Raw genomic sequence first — 27,134 nt, 5'->3', positions numbered from 1 at the left:
CATACCTATTTCCTGTACAGGATCAGCAGGCTAGCAGCACGTATGAGTATTCACGCTTTTAGCATGTCCCTGTGAGAGGCACCTGTTTAAGCAACACAGGCTCACTGGCCAGGGCGTGGGGGTGTACAAAGCATAATATAAAGGTTGATAGTACAACTTGCCTCTAGCGGACCTGAGATCTTTTATGCAATCACTACACTTGGTGCATTTCTTCCTTCTCCCTCTCTTTGTTCCTTTATTTTTTTCCTGCTCCTTTCATACTTACTTTAATTACTTTCTTTCTTGTCCTTAACACTTCCTTCTGCTTTTTTTCCATTTTCCTTTCTTCTTTATAGTTATCCATCACACATCGTTTGCTTCCTTTTTCCCTCTATCCTTCATTTCTTCCACATTCTTTTTTTCCTCCTTTCATATATTATTCATTTATTTCCTCACTCCAGACCAGTACTCTCCTCCCTGCCTGCATTTATTGTTGCCTTCCTTAAAGTATTTTTATCCTTCATCCCTTTCTTTCTTTCAAGCAGCACAGTACAAGCACATTCTCTTTAAGTTGGGAAGCTGTCTCACGTCCTTCTATTACCTTTCCTAAAGCTGCATTTTGACCTTTACTCACATTCTGTAATTCAAGTTGACTTATAAGTTGTTGTTATAGACTTTCCATATTTTATATTATATTATATTGATTTGCATAGCGCACTAATCACCCAAGAGGGTATCCAGGTGCTTCGGCAATGGGCATGTGTTTAGGTGTGAGGTACTCGAGGTGTTCTTGTGAAGAGCCAGGTCTTCAGCTTCTTGCTGAACTCTAGAATTGAGGAGGTGGCTCTGATGTGTTGAGGCTTGTGGATGTGGATAGAGCCAATAAAGGAAGTGGGTGGAGCCATTGGAGAACGTGGGTGGAGCCAATGGAGAAAGTGGGTGGAGCCAGGGAAGTGGGTGTGGCCTCCTATAAAATGGGAGCACCTGCACTTCATATTTTACAAATTAAGCACTGGTCAAAGGGCGTCCCACGGGTGTTTTGTCTCCAGGTAGGAGCGTACTCTGCTTTGAGGATACATGGTGGTGTGACAGCGTTTTCTCTCAAAAGTGGAATAAGCGCTGGGAGGATCGTTACTGGAAGAAATAGAAACCAATGCAATCCATTGGGAATTGTAGACGCCACCACACAGGAAACCTATTGCAGTTTGGAATTATCAATGCATATAGAGAACAGTTCACACACAGGAGATAGCCTTGAGAAAGTCGCGGAAAGACCTCGATTTTAGCGATGAAACACGTGTTGGCTGTAGAGAACCTATTAGGGAAGGCTTGCACATGATAAAGTGACCAAGAAAGAAGAAGGAAGACTAATTCTTTGCGCATGATTTATGTTTGAGCTTGTGGAAACACGTTACATACTTATGTTACTTTAATAACGATACGTGTGCTAAGGAATGTTGTTTGTTCTAGAAGGCAGTGGCCTAACTTGGGGAGTGGGGTGGTTCTCCTCACCTTATAGCACCGTCAAATATCGGGTTCTTGAAAATAATGTGTGTAATTATTCTATGTGGTGCCTTCTTACCTAAATCACATACGACTATCTAGCTTTATCAGTGTTGTGGTTAGTGTTCCACACAGCAACCATGGATTTTACCGCAATTCCAGATTTGAAAGGACTTGTAAATGTAGGAATGAGACAAAAGCCTTTGCCTCCCCACAGGAGGTGCAGCGAGGAGAAACAACTTTATTTCTTCTAATTTTTCCTCCTTCTATGTGTGCTCACACAGAAGGAGGAAAATGCCTCCATTGATTCTTCCCTTCCTGCACAAATCAGTCATTTCTACAATGCAGACACTTGCCTGCATTGGCACAAAGCAATTAATTGTGCATCAGCGCAGTTCAAGAGTACAGAAATGCTCCATATCTCATAGATATGGTGCATTCCTGACCTTTTGTTTTGACACAGGGCAGCGCAGCATAGTGACTTGCTGCACTTCCCTGCAAGAAAAGCTAGTAAAGAAGCCACTTGATGGTCAAGCCTGCATTCTAGTTCCTTTAAAAAAAATGTTTGCAAGACATTTTTATTCTTCACTTCAAAAAATCCCTATGTAGATGTTGAATATTCTACAAAAAACATTTCCAAAACCTCTCCCATTTTGCAGAGGCATCCCTCTCTCTCAAAACCTCATAATGTTACACAAAAAGTACTGAAATCATACTGCATCCATCAGTCTACACAGTCATTCTTCAGTCAAACCACAACTGTACCCATCGCCTCACCACACCTAAAAACAATATGGGACCGAGAAATACCTGGGCATCGTATATTGACCCAAATTGATATGATGTCATCAGTTTTTCACAGATATATCTTTCATATGCATATCAACACTAATTTGATGTCATAAATAGTTCAATTCCTTCTGCCTTTGTCATACTACATCATATTACATCTCATAAACATAACCAATACATACAAATGCTCTATTACTTATCAATAATCTTCATTTCTCCTGGTCCTGTTGTCCTTGTCCCATTCATAAACAAGTGAGATAATCCTACTTCACCAACAGAAAAAAAGAACAAAGGAATGCTGGCCCCTACCCCAACCCCTCCCACCCCGAATACATAAGTGGTACTTATCCAACATTCCCTCAGAACTACCAAGCAACAGATGAAGGCTGTGACATACGGGAGGGAGGAAGGCCAGTTAGTAATGAATTAAATGAGGAAAACGGGACCAGGAGTAATGAAGATTTCTGGTAAGTAATTGGGCATTACCCCTCAGTACCTCCTGTCCTCGTCCCATTCATAAGCAAGTGAGAATACCCAAGCAACAAGCCGGCATTTAGCAACAACAAACCACTAGGGCACAAGGAAGACAGCAACACCCAGTTATTTTTTGGTACAAAATAGCAAGAAGTCAGGAGCACACAGCCTGGAGTAACCCAAAATTAGCATCATCACCCAGCAAATTATAGTTCTGATAACACCGCACAAAAGTATTAGAGGACGCTCATGCAGCAGCCCTACAGATCTCAGACAGGGAAAACCCTGAGCCTCAGCCCATGAGGCTGCAACCCCCCGAGCAGAATGACCATGCACACCCGGCAGAGGAGGGGAACCAGAAAGGGGGTAAGCTAACACAATGACCTGTTTTAACCAACGACCAATGGAAGAAGAAGATGCCCCCCCCCCCCCACAAGAAGAAACCCCAAAAGACACAAACAGGAAGTCCAAATTCCGAAAAGGACAAGTCCGATCCAGATAGATACACAAAGCCAGGTAAACATACAACAACATCAAAGGAAGATCATCCCCAGATACCAGATCTGCGCACAAAGCAGGCAATACCAACTCCTGGAAATGATGGAACTGTGAAGGCACCTTCAGGACAAACAAATCCAACCAGAGGACCACCCCATTCTCAGAAAAGGACAGGAAGGCCTCCCGAGCCACCAGAGCCCCCAACTCCCTAAGGCACCTGGATGAAGTAATAGCCTCCAAGAAAACAACCTTCAGCATCACAAACCGATGTCCGACAAAGGCTCAAAGGGAGCCCCCACCAGAGCATGCAGCACCAGGGGAAGGTCCCAAAAAGGAAACAATGGCTGTACCACAGAATGGACCAAAGAAAAACTCCTAAACAACCTAGACACCAAGTTATCCACATCCAATAAATTCCCCCAAGCGGAATGAATGCCTTTATCAGGGCCCACTGAGCCCGCAATATGGAAACAGCCAAATGCCTCTCAAACACCTCCCAGAGAAACTATAGCACCTCCAGCAGGCAACACTCTAGGGGGGACAACTCCAGAGCACAACACCATTGCTGGAAATTCCCCTAATGCCAGGGTCGAAGGCTTCCGACAGCTGGAATGCTAAGGCTAAATGCTCAGATGCCAGATGCCATCACCCATGAATCTCAACCTCCACACCGACAGCCGTAGCCAAATGAGAGGCAACATCGGAGTTGACTGCAGGGGACATGGAAAGCAGGGGAGCAACCAGTGCCCGATTCGCCAACATTCGGTGAGTGGAGAACCAAGATCGATGAGGCCAAAACCCACCTAAATGCACTAGCATCCATCGCTAGGATGGCTGGAGGAGAGGGCTCCAACGGCATACCCCTGGAATGATTGTCCGACACTGTCCACAAGCACAGGACAGGGTGGATGGACGGAGACACCAGAACCAGAAGGGTCACATTCCGTGACTAATTATTCCAAGACGCTAACAGATTCACCTGCTGAGGCCTGAGACTAAACCGTGCCCAAGGCACTGTGAAAGCCGCTGCTGCGATGAGACCCAGTAGTCGCAACCAACATCGGACTGGGAAGGCTATCCCTTTCATGAACCGCAGAGCAACGGAACCCAAGGTCACCACTAGGGAGACAGCAGGAACACCGTGTTCAGATCTGAGCAAAAGATAGCCCTGATAAAAGTTGAATCCTGAGAGGAGTCCAGTTGAGACTTGGGACGGTTCCGCTGAAACCCATGAGCCTGCAACGCAGAACACACCAAGTCCTGATCGACCAGCAACTTATCCCTAGATGGACCATGGATCAGCCAATCGTCGTGGTATGGGTAGATGTGGACACCTGGAAGATGGAATGAGGCTACCCACAACGCCACCACCTTGGTGTACACCCTCAGAGTGGACCACAGTACAAAGGGTAGGACCTGGAACTGAAAATGACGGCCCAAAGGCAAAACCTCTGGACCCTTTGAGAGGTGGGATGAACTTGGACATGATAGTTAGTGTCCTGCAGATCCAGGGAGCACAAGAAAGGGCCCTGGAGAACCAACAAAATCACCCCCTGAAGAGTCTCCATCATGATCGGCAGACAAACCACAAACCTGTTAAGCACAAGATGGAATCCCCCTGTCACCTGGGGTACAAGAAATATAAGAGAATAAAATCCCCTCCCCATCTCCAGCAGAGACACCACTCGAATCGCCACCTTGTTCAAGAGGGATTTGATTCCCAGAGACAACTCGGACCTCTTGTTCCGACAGGACGACCAAGGAGTCAGATAAACCCCTGAATCTGGCGGGTTCTCCAAAAACTTGATTCGGTACCCCGCATACACAACGTGCACACCTCTGAACAAGATTGAAACCAGGCTGGATGAAAGAACTGAAGCCGCCCTCCTACCAACAATCCTGGTTCGACTGCTATATATTCAGAAACATAGGCAGGGGGAGACTTCACTTTCCTGTCTTGACCCCTGCCAGACAAAAACCTCCCATGAACCTAGAAAACTGCTTCTTAGAGGGTTGATGAAAGGGGGATATAGGTTTAGAAGATCCACCAGCAATGGAGGACTGTTTAAAAGATGAGTGCTTTTTCTCCTTCAAAAGTTTGTGTAACCTGTCCTCTAGCTCCTCCCCAAACACTTTAGTCCCCTGGAAAGGTACGAACAGCATTAGAAGCATTCTGAGCAGAATCAGTCTTCCAGTCCTTTAAAACAGATTGCTGCGAGCCGCTACTCCACCTTCCCCCCGTAAGGAGTCGAGGCCCGTACCATATCAAAGCACACATCTGAAAGAAACTCAACTTGTTGCTTGATATGTTCCAAAAGCCCAGATCAGTCTGACATATCATCCAGGGACTGATACAGAGCTTTCATATCAGAAATAAGGGGTTGCACAATGTAAGTTCCATAAATTATAGCAGCCAAGCTTAGTTAATCTTCCTGAGGGAAGCATCCTCTTTATTATCCACTGGATCACTAATAGCCGCATCCTCAACCAAAGAAGTCCGACCCACCAGACTAGCAACAAAAGAATCAATTGGGATAGAGTCTTGCAAGAACGTTGACATGTCCTGAAGAGGATACAGCTTGGCCATGAAACGGCCACAACACAATCCGAAGAAACTGCTGCTTCAACACCTCATGGATGTAGGGATGGACAGGCATATACACCGCAGCTGTACTCTGAAAATGACACAGCAATGAACCACCCAATATGCTGAAAGCCTCTTCGCCAGAAAAACCCATGTTAGACTTGACATGTTTGAGCAATTACGGCAACATGTCCTATCAATGTACTTTCCCTTGTGTTTTTCTCCACCCATCCGATCTTCCTCAGAAGCAAAAGAATGAGCTCGCTGAACCAAAAAGAGCTCTTTGGCCAGGCACCCCCACCCATCTCCTGCAAAGTTTCTTTAATTTGTTTCTTTATTCTAGCATCATCCCCTACCATGCGGGGATTAGATTGCACTGGAGAAGGAGAAGAAGACGAAGACCCAGAAGACGTAGAGGAAGAGCACTCCACATGTTTGCACTTCCTGGAGCATTTACCCATCTGTGACAAACACCAGCACCCACCAGAAGCACAGTCCAGGAAAATAATAACTAGGATTAGTGGCACACCAAGATCCAAGACACAGACCCACAGAAAGCAACGTTGTCACTAAACACAATCCAAAAACCGCAAAGCGGTACTCACCCATCAGCTGCAAATAAAGGACTCCAGACACCCTTGTGCGGATGACCAGCATTGTAACGCGTGACTTTGTGCACTGCCAGGATGCCAGAAATCAGGCAACTCGACCCAAGACCACACCAGCCAATGCAGGAAACCTTTGCCTACGGACGTGCCCAGCAACACAGGAGGCGTGGCCCAGAAAAAGGAACCCTTCATCCATAACCCATGAAACGAAGAGGAACCGTGCAAGTCACCCTCCAAGCCCTCCCAGGAGGAAGACAAGACCACCAGCAATGCCACCACTACGGCAGCGGGTACTAGTCTGGAGCTGAAAGGCTTCTGATGGGAATGTCTTCCAGCTCCTGACTATTCCGCTTCTGCCAGAAGACAGAAAAAACGAACAGAGGAAATGCTGGGTAAGTACTGCCTATGTAGTCCCGGTTGGAAGGGGTGGGGTAGGGGCCAGCATTCCTTTGTTCTTTTTTCTGTTGGTGAGATAGTATTATCTCACCTGCTTATGAATGGGACAAGGACAAGAGGGATCTGGGGGTAATCATGCTGCATCCAGATTAGTCTCTACATTCATCCTTCAGTCAAACCATTGGTTTGAGAGTACATTTTGGACCATTTTTAAGGCATGAAGGGGTCGTGTCGGAAAAAGAGTTTTTGAGTATTTACGAACATGTAACAATGTAGATGGTTCTGTTCTTACAGGGCCTAGCTGCCCCTGAACACCTACTCATCCCCATTATAATACATTTTCTCACACAGAAACCTTGTAAGAAAATCCATTTTCGAATGTGAAATGAACTGTTGTTAATTGCAAACGTCAATTTACCATATTTACATATGTGCATGTGCCTGTCAAGCATAATGCACAAATAGCCAGGTGATGAGGCCCCTCTGTGTCAGAATGTACAACAGCATTCAAAATGTGTTTCTTTTATGCAGACAATTACATTCTTGCTTGGTTAAATAACACAATCAAGTGTTTTTTCAGTTGAATGGACCATTCAGCCCTTAAAGCACAGCTGTTGTTGCAGCTGAACATTTACATGGCTGCAAGCCTTTCTGACAGAGGTTGTTACATCTCTCTAGTTAATAGCATAGCTAAGCTGCTGGCTCACAATAATTAAGATGCAGATATCTCCAACAAAGCGTGCTGAAAAGTGCAATACATTGTTTAACTTAAACATCCATATTTCATTGTATTTTAAATGTCTCCTCTGTGTTCTCGCGTGCTTTGTTTTATGACCCTTCAGTGTAGTGGATGGCCCTCGTAAACGCTTACATTTTTTTCCAAACCATTTGTTGCTGAGTTTGTTTTTCCTGCGCAATTTAGCGGCGCTCTTTCAGTTTTGCATTTGAAAGAGAAGTCGCTGTTCTGCAAGAAATGACTTCCCTGCAAGCAGCAGGGAGTGTGTAAAACCTCGCGCATTAAACCGCAGTCTAGTATTCCATTAAATATACATTAGAGGATGTTGAATACATGAATCGCAACTAAGCAGTTCATCATTCTGTTTATGCTGATGTGTAAAATTAATCTTGACATTTCATGAAAATGGATGTAGGCAAGCAGGTCAAGATGTAATCAAACATCTTCCAATCTCAAAACTCTCATTCGCAAATAACAATATGTAAAAGGGAGCATTCTAGCCGGCGAAAAGGATTTGGTAACCAGATTCTGAGAGGTTCAAATAAAAGCAAAGCATTTCCTCACCAATGTGACATTGTCTTTTTTTAAAGTATGTTTCCCTTAGAAAGTTGCAGAAACTTTGTGGTCACCAAAGAGAACCCAAAATACTGTCATTTGTTCGACAGGAGAGAACCATTTAGATATCACTTCTCAATTCACCATCAAACTCATTGAAGAGCTCACTTATGCTGATTAAGGTCTCTCCATCTTACAGTCAGAGATAGCTATACCCAGAAAGTTCAAGAGGTAGAGCCAGATTTACTAAGGGTTTGTACTAGGTTAAAGTCACACAAACCTTTCAAGAGCATTTACATTCAGGCTCAAAGGGTGTTTTTCTACTGAAAAGGTGCCCTTTCCTCATCACAGATAGCATGTTTGCTGCTTTACAACACTTTGGGCTAGATTTAGCATAATGTTGCACTGTGTTTGAGTCACAAAAGTGGTGCAAACCAGCACAGTTTGTTTTCGTCATTTATTTTTCAGCACAAAACCTATTTGGCACTGGAAATTCCCAAATTAAAGTAACGTAGTGCGAAGCGCTGCTTTACATTACCTGGCATTAAGGGGGTATTAGATGGGCATTCTCATGCAACCACCCAATGCTTTTTGATACAAAATCCTATCTAACAAAAATTTGAGACAGGATTTTGCGTCAAAAGTTCATGCCATTTGAAAGCAGGCGTTAAGAAGAGAAATGTTTCCATTTCTCCTTTCTTTTCTGACTTTGCGGGCTCCACTGTACAGCACACACACAAAGTAGAAAAAGTTGTAAATGTTGTCTGCTGTTAGAAAGAGAACCCATTCAGTACAAAACAAAATCTATGCTAGACTCATGCACACACCCTTGAAGTGTGGCACTAAGATGTGTGCATGGCGCTCAGCAGCAAAATTCTACACCAGCTCCAGGGAGAAGGACAGAGAGAGCCATATCTCTGTAGATATGGCTCTTTCCTGCTCTCTCCTTCTCACATAAAACAGTGTAGCAATTTCGGGTGCTGTGCTGCACTGTATGACAATTTGATAAATCTGGCCCTTTGAGTTAAAGGAGAGTCACTTTTGTTTACTTTGGGCAGATCAAGGCAACCACCCAGAGTGTTTGTTACTAAAAGGGTTTATTAAGATAGTCATACTAGACTTTGAATACAAAAAATAACAGCTTCTGGAAGCAAGCACTAACAAGAAGAAATGCTTTCATTTCTCAAAACGTTCCACATGTTGCACATGGCCTGGCATCGCCGAGTCCCTCCGGTGCACAACCACGACCAGCCACGCCTGCTTACCCCCCACCATAAAAACCTAGAACTCCCGCTGTATTTTATTACAAACATTATTGAAAGCAAAATCACAGTTTATTTCCCCATTTGCATACACAGAAATCCTTCATATTGACATCATTATTTACACCAGGTCATGCACCCCTAACATAACAGAGATGCTAGACGTCATATTCTTACCACTATCTAGACATTTTCCTGCATATCCCAACTTATGCCTCAAGTGAGTTCATGATTGGCTCTTGTGGCAACTCTCTGGCCTAGACCCGCCCTCTCCACCCAATAATCATGGTGGTTCCCTCCTTGGGGAGGCCTCCACACACTCCCATCACAATCCCCTTTGCTGGTGTGCCCTGTGCAAGGAGCATGTTTACCCCGTAGGATACCTACCTCGGGCACCCGTACACCTGTCATTTCTCCTTCCCCCAAGGGCCAGTGCTAGGTATTCCCATTGCGCATTCGCCCGTGGTTGGCCATAAGGCCAGATGCCAACAGTCGCTCGCTACCCCGCACCCCTTGATCCTTTCAAATGACCTCCTGCCAGGACCCATTGGGTAGGCCTGTGACCCTGCTGCTGGGAAAATTAAGGCAAGGTAGTGCTTTTTTGACCCCTTAATCATGACCTCACCTGCAAGGCCCCAAACCAAAAATATGACAATAGCAATTGACCTAAAAAGAAACAAATTAGTTAACAAAACACACCAACTGCCCAATACCCCACACATGGACACTTTAACCCTATTTGCTCTGGGGATGGCAAGTGGGACAAAAGAGGCACCGCTGGCCTGACTGTGAAGCCTCTGGCCCTTTTTATGGATGAGTCTAACTATTCAAGTGGACGTGTGCCCCGGAAGCCAAAACGTATTACTTCTTGAGTCCTAACCCCGTCAGCAGCCAATTGCTTTCCTCGATGTTATGGGGTGGAATCGCACAGCACTGCTGCACCCCTCCCCCGGAGTGTCAGCCTGGCACAGTGCCAGGTGTGCAGCTCCCCTGAAGTGGGGGAGCCTTGCCACATTGCCTGGCATCACCAAGGCCAGCCGTTGCCCAACCATGACCAGCCACGTCCGTTCATCTCCCCTCCACCACCACTCCAAAAACTCAAACTCCACACAATTCTTTGGATTAGGGGTCATAAACCCCAGCCGTAATTTATTACAAACATTATGGAAATCAAAATCACAGTTCATTTGCCAGTTCACATACTCCCTAACCCTTCAGGTGATGCATGTCTAACCTTAACAGAGAAGCTAGACATCAACTTCCTACCACTATCTAGACATGTTCCTGCGTATCCCAGTTTATACCTGAAGTGAGATCATGATTCCCTCCCCTGACACCTCCCCGGTCTAGGCCCAGCCTCTCCACCCAATGACCTGTGGTGTGTCCCTCCTCAGGGGAGGCCCCCATACACCCCCACCACATCCCCCTTCAGGGTTGTACCCTGTGCAAGGAGTCTGTCCACCCACAAGGATACCTATTTCGGTCACCTCTTACACTCGTCACTTTTCGTCTCCTCAAGGGCCAGTGCTAGGCATGCCCATTACGCATGCGCCCATAGTTGGCCATAAGGGCCAGATGCCAGAGCTTGCTCGCAAAGCCCGCAGCCCTAGATCCTTTCAACGACCTCCTGCCAGCATACCTTCGATGGGCCTGTGACCCTGCTGTTGTGGAAATGTAAGGAAAAGTAGTACCTATTTGACCCCCCAATCATGACCTCCACAGGCCAGCATAGCACACATAGTCCCCCCAAAGTGTACCACTCCTCTACCGAGGGCAATACACAAGCCAGGCCAAAATATTATCAATAAACATATAATTTCCAATCTTAGGAAGGTGCATACCATCCTACAATGAGTCTATGAGGAATAGAACCCAATCTAGGTGATCTGAATAGTTTGCTAGATTTGTTATTCACTAACTTTACTGAATGGTTCAGGCTGCGTTTTGATTTACCACCACTCCACTCCATCCTTGGGATGATGTGTGCCAGGACCCCCTGTGGGAAATACGGGCCGACCAACCCAGCTTAGTTATCAACATCTCCAAAAGCTGCCAACAACAGAAATGCACCACATTGTTGCCACCCAAATGCAGTATGATGACCCCTTTAGGTACCATTGTGTCCAAAGCAGTTCTCAGCTCGGCTAGTTGCAATCCCCCTCAGCCATAAAATTGCAGGCAGTAACCTGCGTGCCTCATTCTTTTGTAAAGTCACTTGCAAGATAATTCACCTGAGCATGCCACACATTGGAATAGCCTAGGACCCAAGCATCTGTGATCCCGGTAACCTTCACCTGGACAGGGGCCGCCGAGACTCCCAGCTGTTTGTTCGACTCATCACACCCACCACCGGAAAATGTGGGACAGAAGGAAAAAAGGATCAGGAATCTGGCATCACAGTCATAACATCTGCAGCCTCACATAACGCTTGTAGCAATCTGAAGACCATCTAACAATCCTCTGCACTGCTGCGCCAAGGAGCCCCATTGCTGCTGCTGCTGTGGCTGCCCCAATCCTAAAATAGTGAGACCCAAACTCTGAGGCATCATAGCCTGCCACTTATAGGGCCATGTTAAGCAATCTACAAATGTGGTACCTGTCAGGGGAGTCCCATCTGCATGTACCAGTAAGGGTCCCACCACAGCCTGACTGTGGCCAGACCAAAAAACCTTCAGTTTCTGAACTGGCAGCATGCATTACCAGGGGCTCTTTTTAGTAAGATGTGGTCACCCCTCCCAACTTGGTCAGTCTTGGACCTGGAAATATTAATCACCAATGACCCATACCTATTAACCAATGGACATCTGCAGGCTGCAACTCCACCACCAAGGTCTTTCTTGTTCCTGACCACCAGTTGACACACCTGGAAAGCACCAATAAGAGACGAGGGTAGATGCAGCCTTAAACAGATTGACTTCCCCCAAGGACCAGCAGACTGCCCCCCAATGGCTCCAGTATTGCCGCTAATTTGCCCCATCAAAGGGATGCCTGATCTCTGGCTTAAAACCTTCCAGGTACCCCCATCCCTTCACCGCCCTCTGAACAAGGAGGTCCTGTCCGGGTACCCCAGCATCTTTGCAAAAAAGGAAATCGCGCTATGTGATACCTTACAGTGGCCACCAAATTCCCCTCTCCCAACAGGGCCTCAAGAACCCGATAAATGGACACTGAGTTAAACCAAGACCCATTTCTCTGCTGCCTGAGAAGTCGTAGTAAGTGCAGAACACCCCTCCGTAAGCCAGCCTGGTCCTGGAGGCAAAGCTGGCTGCCACGAGGTCTGGTAAGCTAGAGCACCAATCTGCAACAGATGGTCCGGGAAGGGCATAGATGAAGCAGCTGCTTCTGGGTGATGTAACCTGAAAGCATGCATCTTGAAATGAGACAATGCATCAGAGGCATTCTTAAAGATGCCTGGTGCATGCTTGGTCCTATATAACACATTCGGCCTCAGGAATGCCAATACAATCTCCTTCAGAAGCTGCAGAGTCATCTTGCACTTTGCAGATTGTTGCTTACTGTACTCCAAAACAGCTATATTGTCAGACCAGAACACAACTGACTGGTTGTGGAAATGTGCCAGACAAATAGAGAGGGCTACCCAAATAGGGAACTGTTGCAGTGAATCTGCACATACACAGAACTATGCCCAGGATTATGGGACCTCAGTGTATAGGGGCTGAGCCTTCCCACCACCTTAGTGCCCACAAGCCCAGGACCGACTAGTTATAGTGTCTCACTCACTCTCCTACACACTCAGAGAAGCAAATGATTAGACACCCCATGAACACAACACTCCGGGCTCTCTCAGGAATCGGGATAACGAGGCAAAACCATTTCACTTGCACGCTTGTTTTTTGTCCACAATAAATTCTGACAGAGACACAAAATAGTTTAGAATATTCATTTGAACTATCCTGCTCTATAATGCAGTATACGTGCCACAACAAGCAGAAAAATGCATAATACAAGCTTCATAGGGTTTTTTCTATTCTCAGGCTAAATTATGTTATAAAATTCACGAGTGACAATGGACATTCTGAATATTTTGATAGACCTGAATGTATTGTATCAATTTCAAGTAAGACATTAAAAGCAGATTGCCTAGCTACAATCAATCAGATTCTCTCAAGAAATCGTTATACCTACAGTTTTGGATAATCAGCTGTTGTTATCATGTCAAGGTATCCAGTCATATCTAGTTTGTGTACCTGGGAGCTATGATAGAATGTTGTTGACTTGTTTTTGTTTGGGGTCTTTTTTATAGACTTACTAGTTTCCCAGTTACAAATGATTGGTCCAAGAATCTGGTTGTTTGTCCATGTGATGACGTTTCATAACAATCTACGTTGCACTTTCTTTTATTCTGTAAGCGTTATTCCTTTCCAAGAAAAAGACTTATTGTGCCGATTTTAAAAACTTTGTGTTTAAAACAATCTTGCGTAGTGTTTTTGGCCTTACAAGTTTTGGAAAATGAAATGGTTACGCCTCTAATTGTCACTTTAAAAAAAAAATGTTAATTCTAGGAAAACAATGTGGAATACGAGTCCTGGTTCTTAATCATGATTGTACATTTTTTTTAATATATTCACTGTTTATGCCTATTTGTCTGTAAAAGTTTTTAAATGTCCACTGAAACTGTGCTTTTATGATTTATATTTTAAGTCGAATAAAGCTATTCTTGACTTGACTTGGCATAATGGAAATATTGTCAGCATACCAGGATGCTTGTTTCCGGTCCAGGGAAGACATGGCTTGGCAGTTCGGGCTGGACTGTTCCCGGAGGCACAGGGTCAGACTGATTTGCATATGGCCATGTCTGAACTGGGTGGCTGAGTGAGCTAAAGAATGGTGATGGATTAAACCCAGATCAGTTGACTGGGGGTGAGTGTTTGATTTGCTCAAACGCCCCGTCCATCATCCCCCTTTTGTTTTGCTTTGTTCGTCCTAAGTTCACAGGGTATGCTTAGACGTGAGTCCCTTGCTCACTTGGCCACTGGATTCAAGATAGCCTGTCTGATGAGGATTATGAATCCGAAACTGGTCCCAGGATGCTTGTTTCCGGTCCAGGAAAGACATGGCTTGGCAGTTCGGGCTGGACTATTCCCATGAGGCACAGGGTCAGACTGATTTGCATATGGCCATGTCTGAAATGGGGTGGCTGAGTGAGCTAAAGAATGGTGATGGATTAAACCCACATCAGTTGACTGGGGGTGAGTGTTTGATTTTCTCAAACGCCCCATCCATCATCCCCCTTTTGTTTAGCATAGCAACAAGGCGATATATCATGAAGGGAGAAGTCACAATGAAAAGACAATAGAGAGAGGACAGTTCAGCCTAACCTCCCTTCCCTTGCTAGGAATTGGTATTATTATATAACAGAAGATCTCTGGGTTTTGTTGCTGACCCCATAACTTAGTGCCTAGATGGTATATCTACATCACAGGAACTGCATTACTCTTCTCCCTGGAGAGGTCCCTCTCAAAGTGTGCGATTTCCATGCATGTCTGCCCATAATATCAAAATGCTAGTCTCCCACCAGCTGCACTGTTATGTTGTGTCTAAGTGCTAGGGCCTGATCAGAACTGAACAACAAGGGGCATTGTTTATTGACTGTGATCATAATGTTCAGACTAAACTCCAGGAACAGGCAGAGAATGAACACAGCAAAAAGTTCCCATGTGAAAGGCACAGACAGAGTTGTTGCAAAATAAAAGCATCTAGTAACTTGTGCAAAGCTGAATCATGGCTGAAGGGCCCATGCTAACTTAGTGATGTCTATAATGTCCCCACTGGCCAAGTGACAGAACAACTCCAGAAAGCCTATATTGTTAGCCAGTCCTGGCTGATCCCACTCCTGGGGCCACCACTGCGCCTGGTATGATGATACTTAACAGTCAGGCCAGACATGGCCCGGACGAATGACAGAGAAAAGGGGTGGCCACTGGTATAATCCAGAGGGCGAAGTTCAGCTGCCCCAACAATACCTGACAAGGATGCAAAATTACTTTCTTAGTCCCAGACATGCTCGCAAGGTTTGGGAGAATGCATACCTTTGCCAGAGGAAGCCCAGAGACCCCTGCTACTGAATCCAACTCTAATTCCAGAATCTCAATAGGGATTGTAGCCCCACTATTTCACCCGGTGCCAAAGCTACCCATACCTGTGCATCGGATCCTGGAAAACACACAGTGCTTCTGCGCAGTGCCCCTACCCAGGCAGCCCAGGAAGGGGAAAACATCCAGGTAATATAGTACTCAACTATGACCCCACCTGTGCTGAAAGGCCAATTCTAGGAAGGTGCTGAACTTTTCAAAGTAAGAACAAAAAACTGAGCAGTCCCTGCTCATACATTTGTCAAAATAAAATGCACCCTCAAATTGGAAACCTAGCAGGTAAAAGTCCTGTGGATGCACAGGCGGCAAGCAAAATGCAGATTCAATGTCAGACTTAGCTAGTAAAGTCCCAACTCCCAGGTCCTAACCATTTTGAATCACCTGATCAAGGGAGGCGTATTTGACCCAGAATAGAGTCCCATCAATAGCCTCATTTACTGACTGCCCTCTGGGTGCTGACAGGTTATTGATAAGTCTTTACTCTCCCTGCTCTTTCTATGGAAAAACCCCAAGTGGGGAGCACACAAAACCCTCCAAAAGGGTCACCTCAAATAGGCCCAACACCCTGCCAAGAATCCCCTCTTTAAGGACAGTAGCCATGGCAATCTCTGGGTTAGCTTTGAGTGACTGCTGATTTTTACAGTAGGGGGTACCCACGTAGCCCACTGCGGGGATCCTGAAACCAACCTTGAATTCTCAAACAATGTCTGAGCTGCCACTTTAATATTGTACCTATTAATCCATGGAACCATTGCTCACAAGGTAACTGGTGAGGAAGCCTTCTCTAAAACCAGATGATCACTCCTGTTTCTTGGCATTTCTGTCTCAAGATTTATAAAAACACCTGGATTCGGGGTGTGACACCAAACCACAGAATGAGCAGCCATGCTTGAACCTACAAGTACCCGCTAGTCTGGTTTAGGTGTGCCAATTGAACTACCAACAGGCCCCTTTTTCGCCCCTCCTGCTGGGCTGCTCACAGACCATGCCCAAAAGGACTGACTGCCATTAGTGTGGAGTGGGGAGCGTTTCATGTAGTGCAGCCTCATGATTAGTTCAATCTGGTCCCATGTCAACTCTGGGTTGGAAGCCTTAGCCCTCCATGTCATACTCCTTCCATACCACCATGAGCACACACAATCCTCATCTCGTAAAAGGCGAGTTGGGAGCCTAAGTTACCAACCTGCTCAGCCAATATTGCCTGATAAGTTAAAAAACCTCTAATCCAATTCACTAATGACTCCTCCAACTTCTTCTTGTGTGGCCAGTGATTACAATCCCTAAAGTTTGAACACACCTTGCACCGATTGTCTTCCTCCTTGACAAGTTTGTCTACCAGTATATCAAAGATATCCACATAGGACCCCTTCCAAATTTTTTCTTTGACCTCCAGCGAGGCATGCCTGCCCAACTGCTTGCACTCTGACCGCACTTCACCCAAACCAACGTGTGATAAAAAGGGGCCCAAGATGTGTATTCCACGCTGCCTTGGCTTGGGGAATCGTCACAGTCGCTGTAGAAATGCCGGGTATGCTGCTTTCCAAAATGGCACTCAGTGTGGCCTCTTGAGTCCCCATGGAAGGTGTCACAGCAGCTGCAGCCATACTTTTGCCTCCCGTTGTACCCCCGCGACTGTAACAGGCCTGTGAGTCACTCAAAACACCCCACCCAAGTGAGCTACCAAGCGTCTGGCCTTTTCTAGATCATCCACATCACCAGTGCCCGCTAGGGGCCGACAACACCCAACACTAACGAGCCAAGGCAACACACTAGCCAAATTATTCACAAAATCCGACTGCAACTGTCCCACAACAGGAGTAGCCCACACGGCTGCACCACCCACCCCATTCTAGACTCTACCCCCGCCTGTCAACAGGCCTATTACCTCAGTGACCAACCCATGTGCCATACTATGGCCGGTCCCCCTGGGGTCACCCCTCAAGGGGTACCCATCAGCACACTGGGGTCTGGAGCATTTGATGACTCAGTGGCCATCACTGGCTGAATGTGCCCTGCTACCTTTTGCTTACCCTGTGCCCTGACCCTCATTGGCACACGAGGAACTGCCTCCTTAGGAGACATCCATTCCCTCTGAGGTCTCTCCACCTGTCCCACTGGAGCCACAACCCCCAAACATTTCACCCTCAATGCAGCAACCTCACCATCCAAAGCATCCGCCGTACAAATGAAGTTCTCCAAGAGCTTCTCCATTCTGGAGTGTTTCGCACCTTTCCGTGCTCCTGACATAATTGCCTCCTAACCAAACGATAGTCTCTGGTTCTGAAAATTAAGCGATTTACAAAGGAGATTCAGACCTTAAATATTGCAACTGTCATACTGTGGGAATAGTATCAAGGTGGTGCTATGATCAGGGGAAAAAGCCTTCTTATCCCCCATCAGTGGAAAATGTCCACACTTTTGAAAACAAAACAATCAGCACCCACTATTTTTTGATTATCTCCAATAATACATCAGGATTGAGGCAGATTATAACAATATTGATTTGGAAGAGTAGATTGTGTCTCAAAAGGATTCATATTCGTTTGTTCGATAACTTTATTTCGGCCACAATGGGCCATAAAAGTGCAGATACAATGCATACATTGAAACATTTTAAAACAATAAATACATACTATGCTTAAAATATACAAATTTACAGAGTAAAATACAATTCTGTAAACACCTAAAAAGGATTAAACATTGATATCATTAACGAACAAGGAATCATAATAAAACACAATGGTACCAGTTAATCATTATCTACTTTAGTCAGTTTCCTGCGTCTATGCCACATACTGTTCAAGAAACACGAAACAGCAAAAACGACAGGCGGATGAGTATCATATTTAAGAACTCTGAATGCCTGGGCACACCGACGAAAACCTAAGTTCCTACAAATTGAAATTACCCAGTGCTTCGTGCAGCCAGATATGCTGGACAGAAGAAAAAAATGTGTATTTCATTTTCCAGATGGGAATCACAAACTGGGCAGTCCATACTCTTGTCACTATCCCATTTACTGGTAAACACTCTAAGTGGCAAAGTACCCATTCTGAATTGCATATATAATTTTCTGGCTGATGCAGGGTATATCAAGTCTAAAAATTCTTCCTTTTTATAATCTGTGTTGACTTTGAGGAACTCAGTAGTCAGTCTTCTCCCCATCGAGCTCGCATGCAGGATGCTAAATTGTAGTTCCTAAAGTGGGCATGCAGGTCAGCTTTAGTTAACCCAGGGCAAGCTACATCAGGAGCATCCCAAACTTCTGGTAAACCTATCCTTGCACTAAAAGTCTTTATATAGGACAACCACCCGATGTTCTTAGTTTTCAGTGCAACCCAGATATCCCTGAATTCATTCTTATAACACTCTAATTCAGGCACGGACCATAGTCTCTTCCAGTACATTAAGGGGCGTAATGACATAACCTCCTCGATGGGGAGTAATCCAAGGTCCATGCGAAGGAGTACAAGGGGGGGTACTCACAGGAAGGCCCAATAGATTTCTCATAAATGCATGTTCTACTTTGGCTAGGCTATGGGGTTTTTTGTGACCCCAGAGTTCGGCCCCATAAAATGCTGCTGGTCTGGCCTGAACATTATATATTTCAATAACTGGAGCCGCTGGCTTGAACCCAGACTCTCTTTGTAGTTTCTGAATCCCCCAGTTACTTTTGTTCACTTAAGTGCAAATCCCAATCTAGGTGTTCACCCAATGTAATACACAGATATTCGAAGATCTTAACTCTCTCCAAAGGGGAACCACCCAGCAAAGGATTCGGGCGTGTCTGCCGCGGGGGATTAAAAATCATAAACTTAGTTTTGTCAAGGTTCATCTCCAGACTCCTTGACACACAGAAGTCTTCGAATCCATCCAGGGTACGCTGTATGCCCGTTGATGTCTTGGACAGCAACAAAGTGTCGTCCACGAACATCAAAGCGGGCACCCGTCCTGTAGCTAACCTCAGGGCATCTATGTCTTTGACTCCAAGGAGATGGTTAACTAGTCCATTGATGTACAGGCAAAAACGAGTTGGGGCCAAAAGGCATCCCTGGCGAACCCCTAGGTTCACCGGGAAATGAGCTGACAAATCACCACTCTTTCCACACCTAACCTGCGCATAGGTGCCGCTGTGTAGCCTCATTAGAACGTTCAGGAGATAGCGAGTTTTGCCTAGTTCAAGTAATACCCTCCACAATTTATTCCTGGGGACCAGGTCAAATGCTGATCGCAGGTCAACAAAGATCATGTAGAGGCTGCCACCCTCTACAATCACCGTTTTCCAGAATAAAACCTGGAGTCTAAATAACTGGTCCACAGTTGAAGTACCCGACCTAAAACCAGCCTGAAAGGGAGATAGAATTTCCTTTTCATCCATCCAACTCTGGATTTTGTCTAAAATGATCGGGCCCAACAATTTTTGGATCACATCTATCAGGCTGATAGGCCTGTAATTAGTCGGTTTGAGGGGGCAGCCTTTTTTATAAATAGGCACTATTTTGGCACCGCGCCACGTATCCGGAGGATTCATGCCCCTTAATATCACATTGTAAAGAACACATAAATAGGGGGCCCAAATCTTTGGTTGGGACCGGAATAAGTCCCTCGTAGCTTATCCAAACCAGGCGCCTTATTAGGCACTAGTTTAGAAATAGCACCCCCCACCTCCAGGAGAGTAATCTCCCAGGCCCCCTCCAGTCGATACTCATGGAGAAGGCCTGGGAGAGGGACTAGAGGGCTCTCATCAACTGGAGAGGCATACAAAGCCTCAAAGCATGCCTCCCAAGCAGACGCAGCTATATTAGGCCCGGCCGCCAAGTTATCCTCCCTACTCCCACAGCTAACAATTGCCCAAAAGGTTTTCGAGTCCATGGTCTTTAGGGCAATTCAGAGGTCTTTCCAGTTATCTGCTTCCCACTCTTTCCTTTCCCTCTGTATGGTCCGCTTATAAAGCTGATAACATTGTTTGATCCTTGTTTTATCCTGTGATTTTACTGCTTGAATCAAATCCATTTTGGATTTCCTACAATTAGCATTGTACCAACGATGAGCCACAGCTTTTTTTAACTTAGCGCTTCCCATCGGGTAGAATACCTCTATTAGATTCTGAAGGAGACCTTGGTGTATAATCAAGGACTCATCCCCAGGCCCTAAGTCTTTTGCATTGGTCTCCAACTTTCCCATATCACTTAAATACGGCAGGGCCCTCTGGTATAAATCAGCAAGCTTATCAGATGATCCTAATATCTGTGCCAATTTAACTCTCCGCCTAATATTAGATAATATAAGCGGGGGATCTGGGCCAGGCTCCCAGGTTTCGGTGTCATGATCAGGGGGTTATGGTCGCTATCTTTCCTGGGATAAATCTGGAAATCTACAACCAGCCCCAAAGTTCTAGATTCTAACATGATATAATCGAGAATAGAATTATGGCCTTCTCAATTAAATGTCATTCGGCCAGGTCTGTCTGAGTTTGTCCTTCCATTGCAGGCTCTAAGAGAGGACGAAAGAGTGAGGGAGTTAATTTGGAGCACCAGCGGGGTCCAGGCTCTGACTGCAGGGATCTGGGGTCCTGGAATATGCCAGTACAGGTCCACATCGTCAAAGCCATCTTCTACCACATTAGTGAGTGGCTCAAACTGGCAGTTGAAATCTCCACCGACTAATAAAATAATAGCCGGGTAAAGGGTTAAAATAAACTGCCTAAAGTGATTAATGACTCCAGAATCCTTTCCACCTTGAGTTGGCTGTGAGTAAACGTTTATTAGGACCGTTTGACTGCTATCCTGAAGTGTGAGAAGAACACACTGCACATCTAGCGAATCAGTCAGAATCAACACTGCCTGTGCACCCAGGTGGGTACCTACCCAGGTGCTGAGACCACCCGAGGGTCTGCCTCTACCCTTCGAGATTGCCGGTGTGTTAAAGATTGAGAACCCACTCTTCTGGATATCCCCCAGTTCCCAGGTCTCTTGAAATAGGCAAACATCATTATTTCCCACAAATGTGCCCCACTCTGGACACAACAACTTATTTTTAATCCCAGCTACATTCCACAAGAGTATTCTAATAGATTCCATTGACTTCCCCACCCCAGTTCCATTCTGTTCCAAGTTAGAACAATCCACAGTGTTATCTCCACTCGGGATGCGGCCCATCTCCTCTAGCTCACCTTCGTGAGTCCCAACAACAACCAGAAGGGAGGCAGAACAACCACCATCCACCTGGGTAGTTCATTGGGGGGTTCTAATCGGTTCTTTTAGGTCCCCCAACCCAAATCTGATGCAAGCAGCCCACTATTAATGAACACAGTTCCAAAATAGCTCAAAGCCCAGGAAAATCACCCCTTTAAATAGCTACCCTCAAAAATGCCAAAGACTGTGCCACTAGTCTGACTCCTTCAGAACAGATTGCCTATGGTGAGCACTAGTGCCAAGCCCCCAGCAGTGCCACGACCAACACAACTAAAAATTGCCAAGCAACGCTCCCCACAATGCCCCCTACCACAGTAGCCCCTATCACCTGCAGAAACAGCGGTCCCAAGCCAGGGCTGCCACCGAACGCAAAACCCCAGGTGGCACGAGCCAAGCTCTAACTTGGGCGTCCCCCAGACTGCAGATGATTGTGCTGCTGTCGGTATGTCCCTTGCAGAATAATGCGGCAAGCGGGAGCGCTCTGATCCTGGAGAGGAAGAGAGAAAAAACAAAGAAACAAAAGAGGCGCTGCTGTCCAGATTGCGGCGGGAGCAGGAGAGGGCAACATCTTACACGATCGGCCATCAGGAGTAACAAACCCTACTGCCACCTCACGTCCCCTTTTATGCGCAGTGCTTTGCAATCCAAGCGGACGTGTACATGTGGAGCCGAAAACAAAAACTTCCGGGGACTTAGCCCCGCCTGCAGCCAATCGCTGCCCTAAATGTTACCAGGCGGCAGCGCTGCCCACCCCCTACCTTGGTATTAAAAAATCTATCTAAACAAGATTTTGTACTGGAAAGGTATGCTTGCTAATTAAATCCTATACTAACAAGCACACAGACCTACACCCTCTAGTACAAAGATGGTGCATTGCTTTAGGCTAGCTTGATTTTGCAAAGGTGCAGGGGTAGTGAGCAGCATCAGGTCACTTTTAGCAAATATGTCTCTTAGCTGTTTTCTCTGCCTTGCACAACGTAACGCAGCAACTCTGGTTGTTGCATTACTCTAAAATAACTTTGCTCCTCATCCTTTGATTTTCAGCCAGGCATTGTTATTGAGGGAATCTGAAATCGGAGACTAATCCAGTTGTACCTAGAAGACTTTTCTGAGCATAGTCCGTCTTTTAATCTGTCCCTATAAAGAGGCAGACGGAATGCTGACACCATAGCCTACTTTGGATGTTTGCAGCAATATCTTGGTGAAGGGTTTGGTTTTTGTCCGGGTCCTGCACTCAGTGTCACTGTCCATAGTCCATAGAGCTCATTGGGTATGGCTTTTGTAAGTGTCCAGTAGAAAAAGACTTTGACCAAACCCTGTATCTATTTGTAGACACAGCATTCTTACTCTTAAAGTTCATTGAATATAGCATTCAGCAGCTCTCTGTTCTAAGTGGCACTAGCATTGACAGGCCTTTTGCCAATCCCTCTGTGTATTTACAGATGTGGCTGACCCTTAGTACAAGGCCCTAGACCTAACACGTATTACCCTAGGTTCTGCTGGCATGTAGAGTGAAAATATCCAGCGGCCACTAGCTTCAGAGACTGCCCAACAGTGTTAGGCTGTGCTCAGAAACTCAGTCCCAAGGGAACTTCAATGATGTCATAAATTATGTAAATGCGGATTTGATATGTGACATCATTGATGATATGACTTTGTAATGCTATATGGGATATCATATTTAAGCTCATGAGCCATGCATATGGGAAAATGTATATTACATAGCGCACCACCATATTCATATTTCAGTGACTTGTAAGTATTGTTTTGCCACTGTGATGTCCCATTAACTGACCATTGTTTAAAAGGAGTTTATATATCAGTCCTTAGTCTCAAATTAAAGAAACACAATATTCATATGAGAAAGGTTTTTCAGTTCAGTGATTTTATTTACAGTGAGATGGCTTGGTTCTGGCCATGATTTTGTTACAGTGCAAAAAAAAAACAGACTGTTGTACGCCTGTTTGTGTTTTTGAAACTTGCAGGAGTAGAACCTACCTTTTCCAGGAAGACGCAACTGGGAGACAGACAGGTGAGAGAGGAATCTCCTTTCTAGCATTCACTAAAAAGAGAAATGGTTTCCAAAAATATTAATTCAAATATATAACGTATTTGGAAACCTTGTATTTGAACACGTGTTTTGCTTTTTTTAAAATTTCTGGTGATAACCATGATATATGATTCTATGTAAAAGGTAAGGTAATACAAAACTAAAGTAGTAATTAGAGAATCTCTTCATTAGATTGAATAATAAAATCAACGTAAAGGAAGACTATTCAAAGAACATGAACTGCATGTGCACATATACTGTTGAGTTATATAATCTGGTACTAGAGTTTACTGGGGAATACAGAAAACTGCATACCACTTAATCCGAATTGAGAAGCAATTATATTACTTAGTTTGATTAATTGAATAACATGGAGTTGTGTAATGGAGTTGTGTAATGGTGCTCCGGGCTCTGGAATTCAGACATTGATAATCATCCTTTTATCAGTTTTAAGTGGAAAGAACAATTTCAGTTACATATTACTGTCACGAACGGTGAAAGAGATACTGCGTCAGTTAGAGTTTGAGAGAGCAACATATGATACCTCCTCTTAATGAAATGAGCACAAATACAAATGCTTACAAGATATTTTAAATCCAGTTTTGGAGATTGGGTACAAAGGTTTTCATCGTGCCCTCATCTTGTAGTTTATTAATCATTACTTTTGATATTTTAGATATTTTATCGCAAACTTTCTTCACACGTTTGAGCTACTTTCAAAACTTGCCTTCTAAGGAATATCTTCAGAACAAAGCTTGGTTATTGCCTTGCGGTGGAGGGCGTTGTAATCTAATTTATCTTAGTACATTCTCTCAGACAGCTGCTCAGCAAGGATGAATGAGTTGTGTGTGTAGAATGTTAGAATGCCTGGTGACAGTGTGATTGGAATGTGTGAGAGTGCTTGCTTGTGGCGGAGAATGACAGTTGGAGAGAGTGGGCTGAGCAGCAGTCATGCAGCTCCTGGTGGGATTCCCTTTACCAACTAAGTTACCTTCTTACGATCTTCTATGGAACAACTATGGATTACAAATAAACCTCTACATGATTATACCACTTGGCTACACCTTGTCATCTATCAAGATTTAACCTTCAACATTTTGGCGACGCTTGGAAACTAACTGTAAAATTCATTGGAGGTGAGAAGAAATGCGACATTTTAATGGAAATATATTATTTACATGTGACTAAAGATGGACTGGCAATTTAATTAAATTACAAGACAAGAAAAGAATTCCCTTGAGGATCCCACCAGTGTCCTTTTTCACACGGACAGCCTTCGAAGGGGTATTCAACCTTCTTGTTAATGTCGATTTGAGTTTAAAACAACTTTGCTGTCACATTTTTATGAGTTGCTGCCTTTGTTTATTTGTGATGCGCCACGAAGTTCTCCAGCTTCAAACTGGTCTACAGAGACTTTGTAATGGGGAGACCAGCGATTTGATTAATTGTTTTTATTGATGTTCGTGCCTTACTACGAAGCTTTTTGTGAGATAACATCTGTGACACTCATAAATTTGATTGATAGGGGCATGAACTCAGTCTGCGTAGAACTTCGACATTTGCCTGCAGTGTGTTTTTAAAATGACATTTTACCGACATTTGCCAGCTGGGTATTTTCTCAATGAGAAGAGTTTCTAAAGTCTGCAGGAAACATTTGTGGCTTGGCAATATTTGAGATTGTTACCTCTTGTTTTCAACGTGTGCCCTGCTGTCTTCGCTGGCATTGTGGCAGTTGGTTGACAGGAGCAGAGCGATCCTTCCTGACTGCTATCTGTTGTCTTCTGGTGACGTCGTGGAATGTTCGAGGGGAGTCTTTGAAGAGTGTCTCTGGCGTGTGAGCGTACGTCAGACGCTGTGCCCGCTCTGGAATTTCTACTGTGAGCGTACGTCAGACGCTCTGTCCCTCTGGAATCTCTACTGTGAGCGTACGTCAGACGCTCTGTCCGCTCTGGGAACCTCTACTCTCCCCATGGCAATCGGAAGATTTTACATGTCATAAAGTTGCAGTGAACTGTGCATAACGTCACATTTATGTGACACCTTCGGGGATCTTTTCTTCTGGTTACTGATTTCAAGAGCTTTATTTTCACCGGTTGTTCTTGAGCAATTTTGTAGCTTGACTCTTGGATGGTGTCATTTGTCTACATTACTTGTGCGATGTCCAGCGGTAACATCGTTCTTCTTCAGCTAGTGACTGGACTTCAACAAGTGACTGTTGGACTTCTACAAGTGACTGTTGGTGATGTTCTACGGGGATACTGGAAGAAGGTCTTGTTGACCAGCGTTAGATGAGTTCTGCATTCCTCGGGTGAGAGAGTTCGCTCACTGGCGTACTTTTAACTTGCTGTGTTTTTTTTGCAGGAATATTTGTTTTTTTGTCATTTATCAGCATTTTAGCTATGATTTATTTTCATTCTGGGTTGTTTATGTATCTCTTTATAATGTTCACTGCCTTTATTTGCCTGTGTATGTGGTGGTTAGGTGATATGTCGTATTTTGGTTTAATTTGGGCACGATAATTTTGTGGGTAGTGGTGTGTGGGAGCAGGTCTCCTTACCCTGGTCTATTCTCAGTGTTGGGTGGTGCGCACACTCCTTCACTGGTCCCTCCCTATATGTGCCTGGTCTTATTTGTTTATGTATTTCACTGTGTGGGTTTTATTCTTCTCGGCAGTTGTTTTGTTGTTGCAGTGACTTTATTTATATTGCACTTTAATTAGTGTAACTTAAAGTGGTATCCAACCCATGTTTAAAAATACAGCTGTGTGTCTTTTACTCTTTTGGCTGTACTTGTAATACAGCGGTGTGGGCTTTATTCTTTTTTGCTGTGTTTTGGAATTTGCTCGTTTTTAATGTCATTTAGTTTGGGTTCCTTGGGTACGGTATTCAAAGGACAGTATACTCTATTTTGTGGCGTAGCTAACGCCTGAGCGGTGTTTGACACTCTTATTTTAGTTGTGAAAGGGTACTTCATGGAGTTTGTGTTTTTTTGGAATGGTTTGCATACATTCTTCAGGTTTACACCCGTGGTGTCGTGGTGTGTGTTGTATTTTAAGCTAGTTGAACAATGACTGTAGTGTGGAGTTTATACTTCATGAATTTCATGTGTATCCCCTACTTTCTTTGTTCTGCACTTTGCTTGAGCACCTGTTTAAGGTGCGTTGTGAGGGGTGTTTACCTCCCGGTTAGCAGTGTACTTTTGTGTACTGCCTCATTGATGTTTGTTTGGTGCCTCAGTTGCATTTTGGATTTAGATATCATCCATGGATATTGGATGTGTGTTTGTGACATTGATGGTGCTGTGGGATATTTTAATATCATTTTTTTAATGCACTTTTGTCTTTGTCCCATTTATGGATTCATATTTATTTTAACAATTTATGTTGTTGGT

The sequence above is a fragment of the Lissotriton vulgaris genome, chromosome 2_1, assembly GCF_964263255.1.
Source record: "Lissotriton vulgaris chromosome 2_1, aLisVul1.2, whole genome shotgun sequence".
In the NCBI taxonomy this organism is placed as follows: Eukaryota; Metazoa; Chordata; class Amphibia; order Caudata; family Salamandridae; genus Lissotriton; species Lissotriton vulgaris.
This window is presented reverse-complemented; position numbering follows the sequence as displayed.